The sequence below is a fragment of the Podarcis filfolensis genome, assembly GCF_964270895.1.
Source record: "Podarcis filfolensis genome assembly, chromosome: 1".
Classification (NCBI taxonomy): domain Eukaryota; kingdom Metazoa; phylum Chordata; class Lepidosauria; order Squamata; family Lacertidae; genus Podarcis; species Podarcis filfolensis.
In genome coordinates this window covers 72,290,747-72,316,445 of record NC_139604.1, presented here as the reverse complement: position 1 = coordinate 72,316,445, position 25,699 = coordinate 72,290,747, and positions in this window count along the sequence as shown.

Here is a 25,699-nt window from a genome sequence, read left to right as displayed (position 1 = left end):
CTTCCTGTTGGCCCCAAAGACTGAACTCCAAGGTATTACCAAAATGGCCCTATAGATTCCAATGGGAATTGAATAAAGCCATTCCAGTGCAATTTACTTCGCCCCCACTTCAGATCCCAATCGTACAACAAGTCATTTAGGATAACTTTAGTTGCTGGTTATTCCCACCACTACCACTTAGTGTGCAACGTAAGCACCTCTGAGATGTGCCGTACAGAAAAGGCCTCCAAATAGTGTGAAATCTCCATGGGGAGGGACTGAAGTTAATATAGAAAATTCTGTATGAAGTTAACAAAATATGCATTACTTTGTTGCCTGTGATGAGGGCTCTTAACGCAACTCAGGGGACGCAGTCCTAGGCTGATGGAAATCGACATGCCTCCATTAGCTTCAATTCTTAATTGGCTTAATTGAATTCCGTTGGAATTTGATGGGTTTTTCGAAGCTGCTAATATCGTATGTTACAAGAACTGGGGCTGGTGTAGAAAGCATCATCTCAATCTTTCCAGCAAAGGAACTAACCTGATTTCTGCTGTAGAAATGGCAGATGCCCAAAAGCTTGTTGATAGAACACTTACTGGTCCAACTGTATTCTTAACACACTTCCTCAAGAGTCACAAGAGAGCCCTGCTTCCCACCTTCCTCTTGATGTGTCCACAGGGACAGGGGAAAGCAGCATGCTAAATTGGTCAGAAGAATATCTCCCATACCCCTCTTCCAGCCCTTTCCTCCCCCTCATGTTCAGTCAAGTTTCTTGAGCTCCAAAGTTCATATAATTTGCCTGAATGGAGAATACTGGAGGCTAGATGTGGGGATAGGGCACATAGACTTTCCTTTCTCTGTAACAGCCCATCATTCTTATTGTGAACATGGGAAATGGGTGCAAAAGAAACCCAACTGGGATTCCTCCATATAAGGGATGCTGTGGCAGTGGATTTCCTTTGTCAGCCCGGGCGGGTGCAGGCCTAGGTGAGCTTTGGGAACCCTTCCAACGCTATGATTCTTTGAGTCCTATACAAAGTCTGCAGCTGTGCTGGGAAGGATCATGCCCTAAGTATTAGTTTAGAAAGGTAATCTTCTAATGGCATTTAAAAATCAGTGAATACCTCTTCAAAAATTGCAGCTACTATTCAAGAAACATTTACTGACATTAACTATAGAAGACGTATAGCTTTCTGTAATTAGTGTGCACCCTTTAGATGTGGCTAATTACCTCTTATCAATTAATTTTTTCTCATTAGAAAAAAAAATGAGACTGTAGTCATGAGAGAGAAACGAGAGGTCCGGACCCATACGGCAGCAGAAAATTCAGCTAGATAATGTCTCCGATTTGGTTAATTCCAGGTGACTATCGGGTTATTCAACCTAGGAGAATTTAATGATTCTGGACAGTTCATGCAATGAATGTCCCTGTAAATCATTCATAATTACAAACATAAAAATTAAAAATCAGTCTGAGGAGAAAGATAACATAATATTAATGATGGAGGGCAATAAGCTAGAAATGGACGGCTTGGCCTTTTAATCAAGGACACACTGATGGGAGACCTGTAAACCTTATAGGATTGTATTGGAAATTCAGAACTATATAATTTAATCAAATTAAGTCATTAACTAAAGGTAGATCCCATATTTTTCTCCACAAATAAGTGGGCTTTTCCTACTGTCAAGGAGAGTCTAATCTATTCTAATAGTTTAGTTTTGCTTCTGTTCTTCTTGAAAACTGGGATCATTGAGTTGAGAGGAACTAAATACCCTTTAAAAGGACCTAGGGTCAAATGAAACTCTATGGAACAATCCAAGGTAAAATTTCTTAACTTATGCCTTCAGCTCATAGGTTATTCTGTTAGTCTGTATGGCTGATAACAAACTTTGTCCAGAAATCTACATCACAAATTCTGTGTCCTTGAGCTGAAGCTGCACCAGCCAACCAAGTAGGCTCTTGTCTGAACGCAGAGGAGAAAGAGAATCCAAGCGCTACAAAACTGTAATAACTCATTAGTTATATACTAATGTATTCCAGACATCCAGTATGACACAAAGTGGGCTTTGGCTATAATAAAGCTTATTCTGAACTTGACAAAAGATGGAATATTTTATATTTACAGTAGAAAAATCAGGTGGCTATGGTCTAGTTCACACAATGGTATTTACATGCCTCCAGAAGCCTCCAGATGCCTGTAACAGTAATAGGTCCCCCCATACAGGCAGCCACCGACTTGCAGTTTAGTGCACATTTACTGTGCCATTGTAGAGGTGGCATCAATAGGCTGGTTGGTTGGTAGGGGTTGTAATGCAATTGTATGTTCATCACTTGCCAGCCTTTGCAGAGCTCTGTTCAGCCCACATTTCAGCACATCCATTTGGTTGTGTGAATTAGGGCTATGCACTGAATCTAGCTGAACGCCAGATCCCTTTTTAATTTTTTTTTTATATCCAAAGGCCAAATCCTGAACTGAACTGGGCTGATTTGAGCAAATCCAGGTTTTGATTGGATTGGATTAGTGCCAGGTCCGATCAGGCAGCCTAGGGAGGGAGTAGGTACACAGCCCTAGCAGGAATCTTCTCCATGTACAACCTACTAAGTGATTAGTTTTCAAGGGTGGGGGGTTAAACATGTAAGACATATTCTAGTTTTAAAATTCCCAACACAGAAATGTCCCCAAAGTAGTACCTGTAGGCTTTAATTGCCACTTGGGTGCTTTTGATGCCATTCTCAGTGACCAAACTGTGTCTCCTCCTTGCCAATTGAAAACATGTCTCCTTCCATCTGAAACATAAAACTATTGAAATCTTTCTGCTGTAGCATATTTATAGGATATCGGTCTTTGTTTTACCCTGTAAAATAGTCAAGTGTAGTCACATTAGCACATTTCATTGTAAGTTAGTAAAAATGAAAGTTAATATGACCTGATCATAATCATCCATGACAGAAAGTTCCTAATACGATAAAACTTTCATATCATATTAGAAGGAAAAAAGTCTGTTCCTGCCTGTTCCAGGTCACTTTCAGTGTTGCCCTTGAGCGTCAAATAATTGCACACATTTGTCTCTCTGTATAAAAAGAAGTCCCTTACAGAATTCAATGGAAAACTGAAGATATTATACTGCACATCACCTTTTGCATTCTCAGAATAATTAGCCCTGTACTAAATTATCAACAATTCATTAATTAGGTTTAATTTCCCTGGGATTTGAATTCATATCAGACATATCAGCTTCAAATAAATGTTGGGATCCATGTTTCCCACTTGCAAAAACATCAGCAGGAAGCAAGGGTCTCTGCTTATTTTACTTATCTCCTCAGAAAGAGCTCCTCCCTTCGTGGCTCAGGGTCCAGTTGATCATGAGAGCTCCTGAGAAGATTATCCTGGCTTGAGGTCATTATCAGTGGAGTCATTAACCAGAAGTTTGTGTGCTGGGTTGCACCACTATACTGTTTTGTATTTAATATTGATCAGAATTCCACTGAATAAACATTTTAATAAAATACATTTTTACATATGTACTTTTCATATTTGCTGTTCAGATTGAAACAAAAGAGAGAAAAGGGGAGGAGGGAGTATGAAAAGAAATGGCCAGGTTACAAAGAAAGAAAGAAAGAAGAAGTGCCGATTTCAACGGTATCGTTGCCTGTGAAATATTACAAATGCAAAATGTAATTACCTTAATGCTATTTTTGATATCATATCAGCAAATTGCACCGAGTCCCCACTGTGACACTTATATTAGGGTAAGAATTATCCTGTTGTGAGTGTCGATCCCAAGGGAAAATGAGGCAGCACAAATGACTGTGATGCTCCAGCAATTAGCTACCTCAAGACAGCAACCACTTTCAATTTTATTTTTTTTAAAAAAAGATACTTATGGAATGTTTAACCTATAAACATCTAGAGCGTCCCTTTCCAGTTTGTTTTGATATTTTAAAGCAATTAATTCTCTAGAGGTTTTCATGCTACATGTATATCTTCTTTAGCTTTCTTACCCTTCTTCCTTCCCCATTTGTCTCTCTCTCTCTCTCTCTCTCCCCCGCCACTTTTTAATAAGAATAAAAATTCCTCACTGCTCTTGAAATACGCACTGTGGAAATGTGAACGCTTGCAACAAGCATGCCTTATCATTAACACTAATGCCATAATGCCATAAGACAACAATGTAATGTGCTGGAGGATTATATAACTTCATGTTGAGCAAACAAAAATTAGACCTGCTACAACCCTTTTGATGTGTTTTTTTTTAAAGCTCTCGAGGATTAGGAAGCAGAGACGAAAGAGATGCTTATAGCATTACCTTTCCTGGCTAATGCTTTATACTTTGTCTTGGTCTGTGGGAGATGCCAGCATGGACATCAGAATAAGGTTTAAGTCCCAAAAGCTACAATACTGTCTACTGATTTATAACCACGCAGGGCCTGAGGAAAGCATTGCATTGAAGATGCCATTCAGAATTCAGCAGTATCTTGTACAGTCCATTATTAACACAGCATGCGGGTCTCATATTTTATCTCATTGTCAGTCTCTTAAACAGCCTGGCTAGTCTCTAAGGCTGCCACCTGCCCGTTATTTTATGGGATACCCCTTGACTCAAAAACATTGCAGCCCATAGAAAGTAACCAATGTCCCCTTTTTGTGTTTCACATAGTGTAGAGCCTGTACATTGCTGATGCTAGGGACAAACAAAGGCTATGTTCAATGGTGTCCTGCACTGTCCCATGTTGTCCCATGGGATCTAGCATTGCAATTGTCATGTTCTTCCACAAAATGTTCCATATTTCTGCACTTCCCTATGATGCCATACATGCCCACCATACCACCATCCCCAAATAGCCCATTTCCCCCTGAAATTCTTTTCTAGCATCCTTTTTAGCCTCTTTTAATTAGGCTTTGCACATTTGCCTCTGTCTCAGTCCCAATGAACACAAAGGGACTTACTTGTGAGAAAACATGCCTAGGATTGCATGTTTGTAACTGATTAAAATAAATATTGCAGCACCTCAATATAGGGTATTTTTGGAAGATATTTGGTGGTGGTTGCTATTTCTGACATCTAAACAACATAACACCGTGTGGTCATTTGTTGTTGGATAAAGAATCACAAAAGCTTGGCTGAAACAGCTGCTAAGACAGAACTTTGCTGCAATGTCAGTGAAACCCATTAACAGTTTTTATGGACTTCTTGCCTTAGAACTGGATTTCACATCATCCTCAGCCAAAAGTTTGAAAAGACCGTCTTTACACCAACAAATCTGGGTGCAACATTTGTACCAGTTGCCAACTTTCAGCATAAACAGATTCACATTAGCAGAAAGCAAAGACTTGAGTATCATTCCTTTCAAAATGCATACAAAGTTAGGTTGATACAAAAAGGATCTTTTAAGGAAGGTGTGAGGAATGCTTTTCAGCCCAAGGGCAGCATCCCTTTATGAGCCACCTTCCATGGGGCGCTTGCCAGTGGTGGGCAGAACAACAAATGCCTGTTTTAGGTTTGTATAGTTGGTTAGTTTCTACATACACTCCTCTCTGTCCTTCTCCCAAGCAGATAAAAAGCATTGTCAGAGATCAAGGACACATTTCGGTCAGGCAAAACCACTTGAGGGTGAGAAGCAGGACCAGCAAGGGGCATTGCTTGGGGAGAGGATGTGCGGCATGGGGAGATTCCTGAGGGCCAGATAGAGAGACTGGAGGGCCACATTTGACCCCTGGGCCAGAGGCTCTCAATCTCCATTTTAAGGACATTTATGAGTTCTAGTAAATAAACAATATCTCAGGATCAGCCATGCCTCTTCTGAATAAGGAAATTTAAGTGGAGTACTGAAAACATTGTGATAACCTTACAATGGAGAGATTTTGGCACTGAAACATAATCGGAAATGTTAGCAAGAGCAATAGATTTCCACATCAAAAATTGTAATTAGATATGCCCTTCCTATGGACTAAGGACATCTTAGAAAGACAAATGCTTGAAGTGTTCAGCCATTGGACCATCTAGGCTGAGGTACTGCTTCCCCTTTCAGTACATCTAACTCATTATCTGTGGTTAGGACAGCAAGAGACCAAGTGGTGTGGAATAATCCTACCGCTTCTCAGAGGAAAAATAACAGACAAGAACATTTCACCCTTCCAATAATATTCACTGACTGTAAAAGTGGATAAATGATTCACAGCCTGATCCTATGGATGGGCCTTTGCTGTCATGATGCAAGCAATATAGTTTGCCTGGCTACAATAAATATAATATCCCTTTTCTGGAAAGTGGCACATAGGCTAGTTTAGCCTTCTTTGACTCAGGAGAGACAAATTAAGTCTGTTGAGGGTTGTGGGGCACAATGGCCAGTTTTGTCCTGTGAAATTGGATCCTAAAGACCTTAGTTCTAATCCCATTATATTATCTGTTGTCTCAGAGGCTTGTACAACACTAGGATATAAAGAGAGATGTTGACCCTTCTTTGCTTGCTTGCTTTTTCAAGTCTGTACCAGCAGCGTTGTCATATCTTGACACTTGGATCTTCCTGCCAGGCCCTGGAATGGCAGACTTGAACCAGTGGTTCATTGGAGCTGTCCAAAAGTTGCAAAAAGAAACTATATCCAAAGTAGCAACTGGCCTTTATTTGGTAAAATTGTACAATGCCTGCTCTGGGAATAGAACAACATACTTTCTGTGTCTTCAGAAAAGGAAGCTATTGTTTCTTGTCTTGCTCTTCAGCTGATCAGAACACATCTAGATGCCTCTCATCTAGCAGAAAAATGGAATATATCATTCTCCATCCATGCATTAGTGATCTGTTGATCCTAAGAGCCTCTCTCTTGTTCCTCTCCCCTGTAGAAACACACTGTACATGATAGCTCTCTCCTATAATCTATACTTGAGGCTATTAATGTCAATCTAATGCGAAGTCTATGCCAGTCTAATCTCCACCAAAGACAATGAGTATAATTATTAATGTTATATGCTCTGCCTATGTATGTGAAGAAAGAAGCAGGGCAATAAATAGAAGTGAAATAGCCTGTTATGTGCATAGCTGTACAAAGGATTCTTACTTAAAAGATTTACCCCTCCATAATAGAGTGCATATGTCACATACTCCTTCAATGAACATCTAAGCTTATTTCTCCCCCTATACGGTATATGGTCTTCCCTCAACCCTCATAATGGGTTAGGATGTAGATAGCGTCTTGCTTAGGATTTCAACAGGGTTCTCTACTTCTCACTCTGTGGAAAGTGTCCTGCAGTGCTACAGATAGAGTGCACCATTTTCTAAAAATGATGATCAGGATGATGAAAGGGGTCTGTGCAATAGTGAAAGGACTGCTGCAAACAGAGCGGGCAGCTTTGGAAGCAGCAAGCAGCTTGCACCTATGCACAACCGCAGATGAACCCTATTGATTGGAGAGAATCTTATATACCCAGGAGCTCACCCATAGCTGCAACACCACAGTAATGGTCGAGTCAACACGATTCATCCCGAAGAAGTGAGTGATGGGTTGTGGCCTTAGAATGGCAGGAAAGGAATTCTGATTGGCCATTTTGATTGCATAAAACAACTCATATGCACTTTAAAAATGTTCATAAATACATTCACACATCTGCAAAAGAGGCATTTTGTAGCATGTGGGATGGGGGGGTTACTTGGGGAGAGCCCATCGCTCAGTGGTAGACTACATCCTTTGTGCACAGAAGGTCCTAGGCTTATCTACAACATCTCTAGTTAAAAGTACCATGTGACAGCTGATGGGAAAGACCTCTTGCCTGAGACCTGGCAGAACTGCTGCCAGTCAGAATAGACTAGATCAGAGAAGAGATGTGTGCCCTTTTATACAGTGGTATCTCTGGTTTCGTACTTAATTCGTTCTGGAGGTCCGTTCTTAACCTGAAACTGTTCTTAACCTGAAGTACCACTTTAGCTAATGGGGCCTCCCGCTGCTGCCGCACGATTTCTGTTCTTATCCTGAAGCAAAGTTCTTAACCCGAGGTACTATTTCTGGGTTAGTGGAGTCTGTAACCTGAAGCGTATGTAACCCGAGGTACCACTGTATTCCGCATGAAGATGCAGCTCCAACTTTTCTTGTGATACATGGTTAGCATATTTTACATACATATTTTAGCATATATCACAACTCAACCAATACTCTTGCAAGTTCACATTCTTTTTAAATATAGACTTATGATATAGCAATGTTTAACACCTCCTTTTCATATTAGTCCAACATACCATAAGTTAGCCTTCTGTGCAATTTTACATTGTTATAATTTACCATGTGGACAGGCAAATGTATGATGATAAGTACAGGAATACATCACACTTGGTATAACTTTTGTGCTGAACATAATCTACATCTCAGTTAACGATCCTTCCTCTGGGGGAAGAAAACTACTGAATTAAAGAAACTGACATGCTTAGGATACAATAGTCTGATGAATTATAACAAATTTGAATAGTTCAATGAATTTCAGTATTACTGCTTTTTAATCATATGTGATAACCAAACAAATGTGAATTCTTCCATGCGTTTTTGACCATTTACCTGTCAATCAGGATGACGCTGATGTTTCTTTTTTGGTACTTGAATGCTTTGGCAGCAGAAACTAATGAGATAAGCCAAATATAACTACAGTGACAGGGTTTGCCTTGTCCTGCTGTGAATGTTCATATCAGGGTAAATGTTACTGCAACTTCTGGCAATGGACACTGAGATTTATAACATGAGTGGCAAGAGTGTTATAAAGGGATTAAAACTACTTCTGTTATTTATCCTGAATGTCTCCATGCTTGTCTCCATCCTTCAAACCAAAGGGCAGTTTGGGGTTGGAGGAAACCTGAACATAAGTATCTAAGCCTGCATATTCCTATACTTGGGAATAAGCCCTATTATACTCAGGGGGGCTTATTTCTGTAGCTCTCTGAATCACAAATCTCTCCATGGCTGTGTACTAAGCACTACTTGCCTCACTTTTATCCCTTCCTCTCCCGCCATCTTTCTATTTTTATGTCAGTTAAGGGTTGCTCAAGAGGAGAGGAGGCAGGTATTGCTGAGAGTCTGTTTTGCACTGTTGCACTCACAAAAACGTTGTGTTCAACTTTACTTTGCAAATGCACGTGCTTGAGTTCATCCTCCCGCACTTCCCCTTGGTAAATGCTTGCCTTTTGGTTTGTCCCTATCTTATTTCTTACGAGTGAAATGATGAGAACGTGAACCGATATGAATGCTCCAGATCTGCTGCACCCACTGAGCTCCCTTCACTTTCCACGACATCAAGAGCAATCATTTTGACCTGTATATTTGGGTAAGCACTTGCTGAACACAATTCTCTCTGGCAACATCCTTTGCCTCTGAATACCCAGGAGTTATGGGAAATCCCTGCAGCAAATCTCTGCTGGAAGCTTTTCTCATTGTGCCCCAGGGATGCAGGCAGACTAACCTTGCTGTATGTGATAGCTGATGGAGCTTGTGGCTGTTTTGCAAATAACTTTTCAACTTTTAAAGGCTGCAGTAGCCAAAGCAAGTCCCCACTGAATGCCAGCCAAAGTAGACTGCCAACCTGAGACATGAAAGTGCTTGATTATGGCCATACATTGAATTGAAGACACAATGGACAGATCTTTGCTCTGATCCCCTCCATCCAGATTCCAAAGTGATGCCCACACTTTACCAAAGTAACTTTTCTGTCCTCGGTCATATATATATATAGATGAATGTCTTTTTAATTGCAGTCAGAGTTCACGTCCCCTGAAATAAATGAGGTCATAGGACACATAAGAATTCAGAACCATTTTGGTGCCATTTTAGCACCATTAAAATAAAATTAAAAATCCAGCAAATGTTCTATGCATTTGGAAAACACACACAAACCCTTAGTGGAGAAGAAAAAAAGATTCACACAAATCTCACGGAGCAAAGCATGTTAAGTAATGTTTGAGATCAGATCATCTAAATGTGGTTCATTTGGGCTTCTTAAAGAGGTTTTGAAAAATATTCAGCTAAAATTAATGAACGCAACCACAGCTTAGTGACAACTGAGTCTCATTAAAAAGAATGGCGTAGGAAGTTCCCTTAATTTCAATGGAATGTAGTCATGAGTAACTGTTGCTAGATTATTCCCCAATGACTACAGTTCAACACAGAATTCGACATGCTTCCACTCTCTGAAATCAATGGCCTTAGATACTCTGGGCAGAATCACAAACAAGCACCCCAACCCAAGAGCAGGAATCATGCCCCGGGCCAGATGATGCATGCAAGTTCCCCCACATTCGCAAGCTAAATCTCTCACTTGATCCTTGTATATAAATATCCTGCTAAAAACAAATAAATGCCCTCTCAGACAATTTCCTCATCTCTAATGGCATATTCTGTTGATTCTTTTTATTCAAAATCGCTAGGAAGACCCCTTGTGTTACACTTAGCTCTTTATTTGTCACATGGGGTTCTGTGTTCCTAATGAACTGTTAAAAAGCCGTTAATTAGTTATGTAAATTAGAGAAAGAGAGCACTGTAGAATTAATGGAACTCGGGAATTATTCAGCTCAGCTTTCCGCCCAGTCCAAGCTACTGCTTGACATGGCAGAATTGCTAAAAGCTCATAAGAACAAGATCACTATAACCCAGATTTTAAGAACCAACTACTCTCTCTATATTTTTAAAAAAGAACTAGGGTTGGGGTAGACTCCACTGGGAAATTATCCTGCACAAGCTGTACTGAAATGAAGACCTATCTGGTGCAGTCTGCCCTTAATATGGAGCAAGGGTGGTAAGTTCTACATTCTTGTACTCTCGGGGGTGGGGGATCACTGTATATCTAGGTCAGGGCAGCCAATAGGGTGCCCTTCAGATGTTGGTGGACTACAATTCCCATCATCCTTGACTATTGGCCAGGCTGAGTGGGGCTGATGGTCCATCTAATCATGTTGACTACCTTCACTCTGGGTTACGAACTGGGAGCGAAAGTGCATTTGTGCAAAATATTGAAAATATGGGCTGTTGTGCACATGTGCTCAAAGTGGGAAGGGGTGGGATGGGTTAGCCCCTAATGCAGCGCACCTCCTCACGAACTAGAGCATAAAGGACAAGTGAATTAGAGAGGGAGAAGAAGCTGCTGTTCCTTCTTCTGCAGCTTTGCTAGCTATATAAGTATGACTGCTGTTTACTAACGGTTTCCTGGCCAAAGAGTTAGTGTAGTTAGAATGCTGGACTAGGGTGGAATCTATGCTCATATAAAAAACGCTGTGAAAATGTTTTTTTGTTTTGTTTTTTAAAAAGTTTTAAAATAGATATATATTGAATTTGCCATTAGCTCACCATTGCCATCTAGTGTCACATTTGTATAATGCACTTAAAATTTTATGTTCGCAGCTATATGGCTGAGTCCCAAATTCAAATCCCTACTCAGCCAGGAAGCTCTCTGGGTGACCTCGGGCCAGTCACTTTTCTCAGCCTAAACTACTTTACAGAGTTGCTGTGAGGATAAAATGGACGGAGGGGCAAGAATCGTGTGCCTTGCCTTGAAATCGTTGGAGGACATATAGTGGGACATGTACTTTCTATGCTATTGTGGCATGATTGATGCAGGTCATGAGGAACTGTCCAGGAGAAAGGCTGTGATTGGCTGGGGAACTGTTCAGTTCCTTTGGCTTCTACCAGAGCAGTTGTTGCAGTCATGTTATTATTCACAGTGATGTGAATGACGATAAGATGCAGACTCTCTTGCAGTAGCGGACGCAGGGGCTGCTATCTTATCAGGACTGTAGAAATTGACTAGCAGAAAGGACTGAGAAATATAAATGTACACATAAGCAACATGTGCATACAAGCAACTGTTTAAGGATGGTCCAGTTACTGAAAGCCAAAAGTCCCATCACTTGACTCTTCCAAATGGTAGCCAAAGCAAGACTCCCCTGTAGTCTTTGAAACAGGGACATCACAAAATCGGATTAGAGCCCTTTCCTAGCATATTATTCAAGCGCTGTTTCATTCTTCACCACGGAAGCATACAGGATACTCATACAACATAGAATTCATCAGCTGCTGTACTTAGTCAAAGCACCTTTTGCAAATACACAATGTAGGAACAGTCAGGTAGGTTTACGATTGGAATGCATGAACTCCATAAGTTATTAACATTTCCAATTTGTACATGTCAGGCTCACATTTTGTCCTCTGGTGTGCATTGTTAACTCCTTATCAAGGAATGCACAATAAGAACTCAGGTATCAAAGGGAGGCAACAGCTCTAGTCTCAAGCAGAACTCAGTTATTCCTATGAAAATCCCTACTATTAAAGAGCTTGTTTTCAATGTTCCTGTACAACGATGGCATCAAAACACAATGATTGACTAGGTCCATCTGCCATTAAGCATCTGCTGCACCTGAGCTCAATGGGAACTTTAGTAACAATTCTTTTAAGCAAATCAGTATAACCCTTAAGTATGCCACTTTTGCAGGGACACTCAAGATTCCTCATTTTCAAGGGTAAATTACAACATGCAGGATGAAGGAAGCACTTATGAGTTGTGTCACACAAGTGTTAATATAATGCTCACATCATCAGCACTGTGGCTTTTTAATTTAAAGTGTGTATTCCCTGTGAGAATAACTATTATCTCTCTCTCTCTTTTGCACTCTACCTATTTCATTATACCATTCTTTTCATGGATCTTAACTGTCATGGCATCTGAAAAGAAGCTTTCTCTACCCCCAGCCAGAAGCCCTTTAAAAGGACCCACAGGGGAAAGTCAGCACATGAATTACTGTAGCTTTCAATGCGCCTTTTTAATAAACGAAGCTTTAAGCATTATTTTCTATATTTTTCCCATGCACATTGTCAGTTATTTAACAGTAAATATACACTGGAGACTGCAGACGTTTTCTTTACAGAAGTTATAACTAAGTTAAAAACATAAGAGCCTGCTGGATCAGGCCAAGGGCCCATCTAGTCTAGAATCCTGCTCTCACAGATGTCTGTGGAAAACCTGCAAGCAGGAACCTGAGCACATAAGCACTCCCTAGCCTGCGGTTTCATCTATATCTCTACATCTGCACCCATATTGCAAATTCAGATTTGAACTTGCCACACTTTCTCTCTCCCCGTTTTTCTGAAAATACATTTCTGTGGCACTTGTGCCTTGTGTGGAAGCTAGGCTGTGGAAGAGGCTGCTCTAGCTGCTGCTGCTCTTCACTTCTGCAGCATCAGCTAAAGGCAGTGGAGTTCATAGCTATTCACCATCTAATTGCCCTAAAAGCCCTGGCAGGAGTGGAGGGTAACATGGGGAGGATCTTCTGGGGAGCCAGCACCATTTTAGATTCTGTGCGCGAGCCCACCATATGAAACACTACTAGTCAGAAAGTTCCTTCTTGTTATTCAATTACTAACTTCTTTTTTAAAAAACCACTAAAACTTTATTACATGAAAAGTGGGGGAAGGGGATCAGAGGCACCAACCGCAACAGAGTTGGGGGCCTCAAGTCCTGGGTCCGCATCCCACCCTCAGCAAGGGGCCCCACTTTCATCTTTCATTGTGTGTTAGCAGCGCACCCTGAAAAGTTTTTGTAACCAGATGATTCTCAAATCATCATGATCAGGCGTGCTTGAGCTGTGCATGCAAGCGCTGTTGGGGGGAGCAAAAGGAAATGATGGAAGAACCCTCTTCCTCATTCTCCTCCTTGCATAGTGGGACGAGTGCCCTTCCTCCCTCTGCTCACTTGTTCTGCTGCCATTTTGGGGTAAGTGCCAGCCTGTTGTCAGTGCCACCAGGCCCAGGAAAGCAGCCAGCACACACAGCAGCAGCAACCATGCCCCTATTGCCACTAGACTTCAAACAGTCATGGCTTCCCCCAAAGAACTCTGGGAGTTATAGTTTGTTAGGAGACTCCCCTATTCCCCTGACAGAACTACAGTTTCCAGAGTTCCCTAGGAAGAGGGATTGGATACTGTCACACTACTCTGAAAACTGTAGCTCTGTCAGGAGAATCAGAGTCTCCTAATAACTCTTAACAGACTTAGCAGGATTCTTTGGAGAAAGCCACAACTGTTCAAAGTGGTATGGTGCCGCTTTAAATGTACTGTGCCTCTCCCTTTCTCCTTCCAGGTAAGCAACAGCAACCCACCTGCCAGGAAGCTAGCACAGTGGCGATGCCACAGCCGGCAAACTGCTTCTGCTAAGTAGCCACAAAGCTTCATAGGAGTCCACTTCAGTACGTAAACAGAAAGAGTTGAGTACAGAATGGGAGCAGGGTTGGGCAGCCTTCTTCAGGCTGATGACCACACCATGAAGGACATTTGGCTTTTGCACAGCTGGCCAATTTCTACCTATACTCACGCTACCCCTCTCTGTCTCCCAACCAGGCAAGCAAACGTTATCAGGGTCCAAGGGTATATTCCAACAGGGTAAAAACACTCAAGAAAGGAGAGCCAGTGTGGTGTAGTGGTTAAGAACGATAGAGTCATAATCTGGGGAACCGGGTTCGCGTCTCCGCTCCTCCACATGCAGCTGCTGGGTGACCTTGGGCTAGTCACACTTCTCTGAAGACTCTCAGCCCCACTCACCTCACAGAGTGTTTGTTGTGGGGGAGGAAGGGGAAGGAGAATGTTAGCCGCTTTGAGACTCCTTCGGGTAGTGATAAAGCGGGATATTAAATCCAAACTCTTCTTGAAGCAGGACCAGTGTGGGGTGTGGCCTGGAAACACTTTCAAGGGCCGATGGAGGGGCCTGGTGGACCACATTTCGCCTCCAGGCCTAAGGTCCCCCAACCCTGAATTAGACAAACAGTGGAGGCAGAAAACAATATTTTAAAGTGGCAACTACTATTGTGAGTTCTCTAGCATAGGAATGACCAATATTCTCAGACAGACGGACCTCTTCCCAAAAATTATGCTGAAACGTTACAGCCAAAGTCAAATATGCAAAAGAAAACAAAAGTGTCGAAAACTGCTCCCACCCTACATTTAACCATAAAGTTAAATTGCAAGCTCAATCAAGATTTAACCACAATGCTTGATTAAAGCTTGATAGGTACACCAGGGGACAGATAAATTTTGTACATGGACTACTGGGTCCAGTCCACAAAGCTATCAGTTGGCTATATATACCCTTTTAACATACAGTACCACCCATATGTGAGGAAGTTGCCCCTTATCTCCTCCTGGCTCACCCTAATCTGAAATTAATCTGGAAAGATGGTGAACCAGAGTGCTTGAATGAGTCCACACACCCAGCCACCATGACACCCTCTGCCAAAGCATCCCTAATTTCAGAATCTCAGTAGTTCATCTGAATTATTTAGCAAAAGGTATTTTCAATTGGAGACCTAAAAGATTATTTTTGAGAAAAGGGAAAGATGAACCTCAGCTCCTGATCTAACAAATCAAGCCTATATTTGGTCACAATACAGTAATCCTCCTTAAAGCTCTCTCTCTCTCTCAACACCCTCCCCCTCTCAAAGCCATCACAATAGGGTTTTTAATATATTATTTGTGGCTACCTCATGCCCTCTAGTGGGCAACAGAGGCATGTTGCTTTCCTTCTCTGACAGCGGGCTTCACAAATGCTATTGTCAGCCCCCCAACAAATCCTCCTTATAACATCATGAATTTTGATAAGCCCATTAGCCAGCCAAGCAACCAGGAGGAGAATGCCTTTCTCACTTGATGAGTACACAATGAGGAGTAATATATTTTAATTTAAACACCATAAACCTATTGAGTGCTTAATTAACTTTAACCGTCTTTAGGGGAATGAAGCCAATTTGAGGGGGTCAAAAGGAGTTGTTTCAATATCAAACAGTTTTACATAGTCAATCCATTCATTCGGCCTACAGCTACTGATTAACACACAAAATTAACATGTTAGTAAAAATTCATATTCCAGCCTCTGGGGAAATTAAGATGCACATGCACAGAGCATGATTAGCACAACTATTGTTTTCCCCCAACAATATAATTTAATGGGGTTTTAGAATTACAGAAAGGGAGCCTCAGTGCTGGTTTGAGTTGATTATTCACCACAGAGCTTTGAAATATAGAAAAGATAGAAAACATCGCGAGCCAAGAGGGGCTGGCAAGGAAGCGAGGTGAGAACAGGGATCCCGCATTTTGAAGGGATGTGGTTTCGGCGACAGAACAAATAGCAAGACGCGCCTCCGCTGTGCATCAGAGTCTCACAAGGCATGTAACAGGCCTCTCCCAGGAGCAGCCAGCCTTTCTTCTGGGTTTTGGCTGCTTCCTCCACTCCCTCCTCCTCCCCCCTCACCTCAATATAGCATCAGAGAATAATTCCTCATTGTCTTACTCATCCTAAGGGGGCAACTCACATCTCGTTGAAATACATGGCACAACTCCCATGGATTAGAGCGTTTTAGGATTGCACCCTGTGAGAGAAGGAACACTTTTCAGCCTTCGTAATGCTGGCGGGGGGGGACACGCTACCCGAATGGGGCTCTATAAACAGCAACAGTGAGCAGATGGGGAAATGAAGCGAGCGGAGAAAGAGGAGGGAAAATGAAGAAGGGAATTAAAGTCATTTGAGCTTATTGCTAGGTTCTGCAGCCTGAGCTGCAATCCAGTTAGGTAGATGAAGAAGATGGGTGGAAGTACATCGGAATCCCATCAGAGTCGGATGAAAGAAATTGGCTTAAATCCAAGCACATTGTGTTCTGCTGGATTATGGACTGAGCTGTTTGCTACTCAGGGGGTTGCTTAAGACTGTGCTTCAGTTGTTGGATGGGGGCAGGCACAGGTTGCTGAACAGCATCTGAAGATTCCTAAGGCATTGCTCTTCTAGGAGAGGTGTATTTTGGTGCCATTCTCCGGCCTGAGATTTTGTCCTGCGCATTTTTCGGTGGAGACACCTAGGAGAACTAATGGATTTTGGGTGGTTGTACAGACTGCTGTACACGTTCAGCGTCTCTTATCTTGTTCTTCTCCCCACTCCACACACACACACACACACACACACAATGGAATTACAAGGGTAGCCCTCTTCTTGCTCTCAGACTCTGCTTCTGGAGAATTTGCATGCTGTGAACCAATCCAGGCTCAAAGCTGTCATTGGAAATGAGTCACAACAGTCCCATAAAGAAGTATGGTAGTAGTGCTCTAAGGTAGTTCTGGGGGTAGCAGTCAGCCAAACTGGGCACTGGCCAGTAGTCCCAGTGCTTTGAATGGCTTCTCACTGGCCCAGCTGTGCTGCACCACTGCCCTTCCTGCTGGCCTCTCAGGTGTTTTTTGGCAATGGGGCAGTGGTCTCACTTACCTCACATCCATAATAGCCTTCTGCCATTTTAAGCTACCCAAAACGTAATGCCCTGACCCATAGATCTATGAAATACGTTGATTTCATATATCTATAATTTAGATAAGGCTGGGTTCAGCCCTGGGCACCATTAGGTTAGAAAGTACTTCTTCAAAGAGTGTACTTTCTCCCATAGGCGGCAGAGATGGCCACCAACTTGGATGGTTTTAAAATAGGATTAGATAAAAATTCATGCAGGAGAGGGCTGTTGATTGCTACTAGCCACAATGGCTATGCTCTGCCCCCACTGCAGTAATGCTTCTGAATACCTGTTGCTGGAAACCACAAGAGGGGATAGAGCTCTGGTGCCCAAGACCTGCTTGCTGGTTCTCCACAGGCATCTAGTTGGCCACTGTGAGAACAGGATGCTGGACTAGATGGGCCATTGGCCCGGTACAGCAGGCTCTTCTTATGTTTTTTTAAAACTCAGAAAAATTAGGGCAGGGAAATGTCCTGCTCCCCTCCCCCCCAAAAAAACCCCTGGGATGTAAGACTACAGTGATTTCCATCCTATCATGGGTTCATCACAACCAGTGCTGTTTCTGTTCCGCTACAGTTTGGTTACCACTAGAACCTACGTTGCTCATCTCACAATCCACTATGGCTGAAACCATATATAGTCAGATAATTATGTAATTGATTCCAGGGCATTTCAATGGAAGGAAATAACATAATTATGTAACATCTGCAGACTAAAAAAACAATGATAGCAAATAGTGTGCATATTTGCTCGTGGGATATCCATTCCTGATCTCAGGTGAACATGCAAATTGCAGGAATTTCTACTCCCATTTCCACCAAATTCTCCAACATCCCTAGTTCCAAGAGGCTTTAAAATAGGTCCCATAAAGTTCCTTAGCAAGATAAGCCATTCAAGGAATTGTTGGAAGTTGTTCACATAGAAGCAAATGGAAATATCTTATGTGCTAGATGAGAACCTCATAGATCTTCTGTAAAAACGTTGGATCTTTTATCCACAAATGGTTACAGCTGTATGTCCATAATTCTAGCCTTTAAGGAGGAGCACTATGTTCCTTGGACAAGGATCATGGAGCTTTACATTTTTACATTGGAAGGCGGGATAGCAGGATATATTCTAAAAAATAAAAATCAAGATTACAGTGTTAAAGGAGAGTATCAAAAAGGATGTGCAGGAAGGAGGTGGAAGGAATATAACCAAATCGAAAGAAACAAGCCAGCTCTGCTTTAGTATGTAGAAGGCAGCCTATGGGAGAGCGAGTGTGACAGTTAAATCAGCAGGGTGTAAACAGGACAATCGATGAGGATAAAGAGATTGCAGAGAAAGAAAATGATTTCTTCCCATTGGTATTCACTACAGGAGGAGAACCACCTTAATGCTAATCTCTGTGGCTACTGAAAAAGAGACCACAAAAAAAGAAAAGGAGCTCAGAACACAGAGACAAAGGGGGAATCCTGCAGGATCAGGCCAAAGGCCCATCTAGTCCAGCATTCTGTGCTCACAATGGCTAATCAGATGCCTGCAGGAACCCCACAAACAGGACCTGACCACAATAAGACCTGAGCACAAAACAGCACTCTCCTATGTTTCACAGCATATACCTTCTGGTAATGGACGACTGGCAGTCACTGAGAGCCCTATCTTCCATGAATTTCTCTAATTCCCTTTCAAAGCTCTCCAAGTGGGCAGCTCTCAAGCCCCTATTGAATAGAAGGCAGGGTTACTCGCTTTTTAAAGGCCTTGTTAACTTGTAAATTGTAAATCAGTAAATATCCTCCTATTCAAGTTAACACAACTGCAAAGGACAATAAAAGCACAAGTACCTGCTTAAATAAGGATGGGGAACTTGCTGCCCATGGGCCTATTTGAAGTGAGTTTCTCACTAAAGTGCATTGCAGCGGGTTGGACTAGATGACCCCCAGGGTCCCTTCCGACTCCACAATTATATGGTTCAAAATTTGTGGCACTGAATTGACTTAAAGCGTGTCCCTTGTGGCTTACTCCCAAATAAATGTGTTTAGGATTTCAGCCATAGGCTTTTAAAAGACCCACTTTGAAAATGGTATTGTTACTTAGCTGCCAATACATTTGAAGTACAGAGCAGGCTTAAAGTTACATAGGCTAAGGCGAATTTCAGTGTAACGCTAAGAAGATTTTCCAACAGTGCAAGCATTTTTGCTTGCCTGACGGAACTATCTCCCCTCTTCTCTCCCTCCCCCCCGGGTGCCAACTTGAATAAAATATTGTGGGGTTCCAGGTCAGTCTCACCCCACATAATTGATCACATGACGCAGTGCACACACACTATTTGAATAGGAATGACCATCAACTTTATGGGGGCCCAGCCTAGGAGTTGGCCCCTATGCCCCCCATGGTGTCCTGGGGGTTCTCCTGACCCTCCAGAGCATATTTGGGGTAGGCTTAGGGAGAAAGCATGGGGGAAGAGCCCCATTGTGCTAGCGGGAGTCCTTGCAGTGGCTTCCGCTAGCAAAACAAGGTAGCTGAATCTGCCCCCTAAAGCTTACATTGATGTTTTGCTCTGAATCTAAATGTGTCAGTCCTAAATTTCACTAAGTTCAGCAGGATTCATTTCTAAGTAAGTGCACTTAGAATTGTAGCCTCCAACACACTACTTGAGAAAATCCTTTTTGGAATCCAGGGGACATTTCCAGAAATTTGTCAACATAAAGTGCCATCAGTATGCTAACTACAAGACTTTTCCTCCTTTTCATTTCAGTCAGGTGAGCTGAATCAGTGTCTGGATATGGTAAAAGACTGCAGGACAGCCTACTAAATGATGCTCAATCCTGACAATACGTAGACACTATTAGTAGGTGGTTGCACTGTCCAGATGCATGGTGTCCAACCTGTTCTGTAAAGGATGAAGTTTGCAGCTTGGAGGAATCCAGTACTGTCACTGGAGGCATAAATGCCCTTGGTGATATGGAGTGCATTTGACCAGCTTAGGCTGGCAGTCCAGCTATGTCCCTATCTGGATGTGGATAACCTGGCTTCCTTGGTCTATGCTCTTGTAATATCCCATCTGAATTAATCTTAATGTACCTAGGGGTGCCTGTGAATTCAGACTGGTATTTCAGATAGTGCTGAATCTGGAGGCTAGATTGCCAATGGAGAGTAGACATTTAAAATTTATTACACAGGTCCCTGGCCATCTACACTGTCTCCCAATTCATTTCCAGGTCTAATTTTATAGAGCCTTGCACAGCTAAGGACCCGGGGCCTAATGGTATCCCTCTTCTCATTTGTGTCCTGCCCTAAGACCCTCCACAAAGGCTCTCCTCTAAAGTCCCTGTCCTTCCAAATTACGGACAGTGGCAACAAGTTAGAGTCTTTTTGGTGGCCCCCTCTCCATCTGTGGAAAGAGGCTCACATAGTCTCTACTCTAGTCATTTCAGTGCCAGGCAGCCTTCCTCTCCCCCCATTTCTCAGAAATGGTTGATTTTTACACCCTTTAACATTTTAATGTTTTGAATACTATTTATTGTAGTCCCTGTATAAATCTGGCAGCAATTGCTTATTGCTTGTATTGGTGTGGTTAGGTTGCTGTGATACAGTTGTGTCAGGGTTGAAGTTGTTTTCTAATTGTGGTTTGACTTGTTTTATTCATTAATAGTTACATATTGAAAGCTTGTGTTGATTATTCTCTGATGTTTTAAATCTGTTTTATTATAGATAGCCTAGAGACTTCTGCACAAGGCAACAGACAAATACAGTGGTACCTCAGGTTAAGAACTTAATTCGTTCTGGAGGTCCATTCTGTACTGAAACTGTTCTTAACCTGAAGCACCACTTTAGCTAATGGGGCCTCCCGCTGCCGCTATGCCGCCGCTGCACGATTTCTGTTCTCATCCTGAAGCAAAGTTCTTAACCCGAGGTACTATTTCTGGATTAGCAGAGTCTGTAACCTGAAGCATCTGTAACCTGAGGTACCACTGTACAGTAAATAGAGAAATAGACAGACAGACGGACAGACAGACAGACAGACAGACAGACAGAGAACAGGGTGAAAGTGTGCCTAGCACATTTGGAATGAAATCTGCTGTGGCAGATTAACAGACGCTCGCTCTCTCTGACTCCAGTCTGCAAAGAATACATGAAATGCCTTTTGGAAGCAAAGTGAACAGCAAAACCATCTTTGGTTATGAAATGTTTAAAGAGTGAGTAGAGGCATAAGGCAGGATTTCATCACTTCTAAAATGCTAGACATGGATGCTATAAAACATTTAATGGGTCAGAAAACCAGGGGGCACAGACATAATCTCAGCAAATACATGGCCACAATCTTGCATATGTCATGGTAACAAGATTGTGCGAGCAGGGAGTCATTTGCAAGAGATGATAGGTAGGTGGAAAAGAGGTTGCTTAACCCCTACCCTGTTCACCTAGTCACCCCTGAAAATGATCCTCAAGGATGCTTTCCTATGTTTTCCACCAGTTTGCATAGTTCCCTGGGGAAAACAAATTCAAAACCGCTACAGAGGATTTGCAGAAGATTATTGGTAGGATAGATCAAGCATTCCTCTTATATTGACTTTAAAAGTAAGACAGAAGGGGACTTCCGGGTTGGTGCCACTGTTTAATGGCGGATTCCCTCCGAGCTCCGGAGGGAATCGGCTCCGTAGCGTCTGGGTCTGGCCGCTGCGGCGAAGCGGGGACCCTTAAAATCACAGGCGCGGATGCCTGTGAACACAGAGACTCGGCGGGCACCATTTGCGCCCCCCCAATCCGCGACGGAGCCTCTTTAAAGGCTTCGGAACGGAGGCAGGGTAAGGCGTGGTGCTGAGAGTACTCCCTCGCCTACGGAGTGAAGCCGCAAGCCATTGACAGAGAGCGCCAACTTCTTCTAAGAGTGATTGGATCCTAAAACATCAACCCGTGAGTAATACGGAGATTGGAACTTTAAAAAATTTCTTATTCTGGATTTGGAACGAGCGGGAAGGGGCTAAAAAGGAAGTCCACCCCCCCCTCTTTGTAAACAATTTAAAGCAAAGGACTGGGCAGCTAAGGTCGAGAGAATCTGTTTTTTGCTTTTCTTAACAAAGATCCTGACCTCACGGTTTGGACATTATAAGAAGATATTCTGGAGGATAAAAAGAATTTTGGAAGCTGAAACTACACCCCCCCCCTAGACCCGGGAACGTCCGATGAGAAAGCCTGTTGCATGGAAGATTTTGACAGCTGTCAAGTGAGCTGCTAGTCAGCTAGTTGTCAGCTGGAAAAAGAGAACATTGTTTCTGCTGTTTTTGCTGGTTTATTCGGGATAACTTGTTGAAAATAAGGTTGATACAAAATAACTGGACTTTTGGTTTTTGAGCTGAAAGGAAGATTAAGGAATTAAATCCCCCTAGAGGGGTAACAAGGATACTACATTACAAAAATGGCTGGAGTGTCTAAATTCCAAGCAGAATTGGACAGAGCACTGGTTCTCTTGGGAAACTTACAAGATGAGTACGATGCTTTGTCTACAGAGGTATCGCTATTACACTGGACAGTAAACAACAGCTTGGAGTCTGATAAGGACTTGAAACAGGAAGCCTATTCAACTGAACAAATAAATGAAACCGAAAGCGTAGACACGATGGAGCAATATGTTCTTTTTGAAGAAAACGAAGGAGGAGATGGAGGTTTGCAGGAGTCAAAGGAGAGCTACAATATGAGGCCTGACATGATGATAAAAAAGGACAATAAAAACTGGATGCGGAAAGCCTGGTTTGATTGGGAATTTGGAAAATGGAGAGATCCTCTTTTGAGGAGATCTGAAGACCTGAGGATTATAAATTTGTTGAAGGTGGAAGCTGGAGCTGTGGGGACATTTGGATTTGAAAGAAATTTGAAACAAGAGTTGGAATACCCCATAGGCTTTGCTTTTGCTTTTAAGTATGGAGGACTGGCTAGAAGTAACACCGATTCTGTTGGGCCGGAGCCCCTCCGAGACCTGGGGCTTAACATCAAGGTCTATCAAAGAGACCGGCAGAAAGGAACTGAGAGAGACATAAGGGCCTCGGACCTGAGATCTCCAGGCTAAATAAATAATATAAAGACTGATGGATATTGGTTGGGGACTGGAACCGGGAGAAGGGTGGGTGGAGGTTGGGAATCCAAAGGGTACATAAGGATAATTTGCATTGCTTTATTTGTTTTATATTTTGTTAGTGGTAAGGAAATTGGGTAAACCGTTGAAGGGAAATTTTGGTCGACCTTAGGAAAAAGGTTTAAGAATAAATTAATGAAGTATAAGTATTGATGAGTAATTTCAATAAGGTGAAATTGGTTTTTTTTTCTTTCTTTTTTTTAAATTAAGTGAAAATAAGGCTGTTAAAAATAAATGGAGGAAATGGAAAAAAGAAATAAAGTAAAATAACAGTATGTTAGAATAAATGTTTAAGTTAAGGTGAAGAAATAAGTTAAGGACTTGCTGAATTGACAATTTAAATTGGAATACAAGAAGGGGAGGTGTGAGGAGGTCTGAGAAACAAGGTTGAGGAAAATAAGTATCAGAAACTGTATGTGTTTTTTCTATTTTTCTGTTTAGTTTTGAATATGCTTTTTTGTGTTGTTTTTATTTTGTTTATTTTTTTTGTTTTTGTTTGTTGTGTGTTTATTGAAAATACCAATAAATATTTAATAAAAAAATAAAATAAAAGTAAGACAGAAGGCTAGAGACTATCTATTTTCATGCTCCTGACTCAGGGAGCATCCAGACATAAAATTATGCAATGAGGTAGCATAGTGCATGATCTGTCTTTTTCCCCCCTTCTCCATTTGCACAATTGATCGGAAAATTTCTCATGCCACCCAGCTTCCTAGCCAGTGCCCCTCCTTCATGATCAGAATAATTTCATTTTAAAAAAATGCCTGAAGTTTTGTTTGGCCGCTCCCCTCCCACGAATTGTGGTGGTGTTCTGTTGCATGTCCATTTATGGATGCCATTTATTTCTAGTTCCTGTTTGAAACTTTTCAGTTAATCAAGAGAAAAGAACAACATAAAACATGGGTTGTCCACAGACATACTCCTGGATGGAGGAGCGGGGGAGAGGCTAATTTATAAGGACCAGAGGAAATTTAACTGCTGTGTATTTTAGCATGATTCATTGGAATTTGCTACTTCAGTGAGTCATATTATGTAAGAAACATGCCTTACAGCAAGCTTTGTCATTGATAGTGTTACTGAGGGATGTTCATGTCGAAAGGTGGAATTTTAATCCAATGAATAATCAACCCTGTAAAAATAATCTCTGTCTTTGGACATAAGAGGATGGTGATAAAGGGGACATATATAACGACACTTCCCTGTGTCCACCCCCCACCCATTAGAGAAGTCTAGAGTTAAAATCCAGATGGGCATCCACTTATGTAAATTATGAACTTGATTCATCATTTGTAATTACTCCACCAGAGTCCATAATATGCGATGAAATCTACAGAGTATAACGTTATGCTGCCTTCCTAGCCCATATCATACAACCTTGTTTGAGTTCTATTTTAATTTAAACAAGGATTGAAAGGTTTGCCACACTAATTTCACCCACTGACCAGTGTCACACAAGACACTGGATTCTCTCATCTAATATAGGGGCACTAGATGTTTCCTAATTACAATTTATCATTATTTGTGCCAGGATTTGTTGGTTCATTTTACCAGCTGTTTCCAGATATGATTTCACAACTCCTTCTTTGAATATATTCCTTAATTCATTCAATCCATTCCCCCCCTCCACACACACACTTGCAGATTACCTAAGGTTTTTATTTCCCATTCCTTCATTATTCTGGGTAGAATTCAACTACGTGGCCTTCCAATAGTTCCATCGGTGCAGGGATTGCAGCTTGCCAGATAAAATGATCCCTCTTTGACTGTCCCTGGCCAGAGCTTATTTAGGGAGGTGGGGGGCACACTGGGGGAGGAGAGGGAGGAATCCTATTGCACAAGCGGAAGTCATGTGCAGGGTTTCCACTGACAGGGCTAGTATAATGAATCCCGCCCTACATACAGCTGTGACTATGCCCTAATTTCCCCCCTTAGCATCTGAAAATGCAACAACAAGGGGAAAGGAACAGGTTCCTGGCTCCTCCCACCACCACCAGCACCCTTCATTGAAAAACCGCTGAGGAAAGGTCTGCCTCTCATTTGAAATAGGACCTTCTCCCTTGAACTTTCAAAAGCAGACAGGCATTTGGACATAATAACATGAAAAGGGAGTTCCGTTTGCAAGAGTAAACACTAGAGCAGTAAACCTGGCACAGACATCGAATATCCTTCTTCATTTATGGTCCTTACAATGGGTGAAATGCAACATTAGTCATACTCAAGAGCGTAACATGTCCATTGATTTCAGTGGGTCTCCTCTGAGTATGACTAATGTTAGATACTACCCCAGTCAAACAGCAGCCTTATTCAGATGGATATTGTTACAAAATC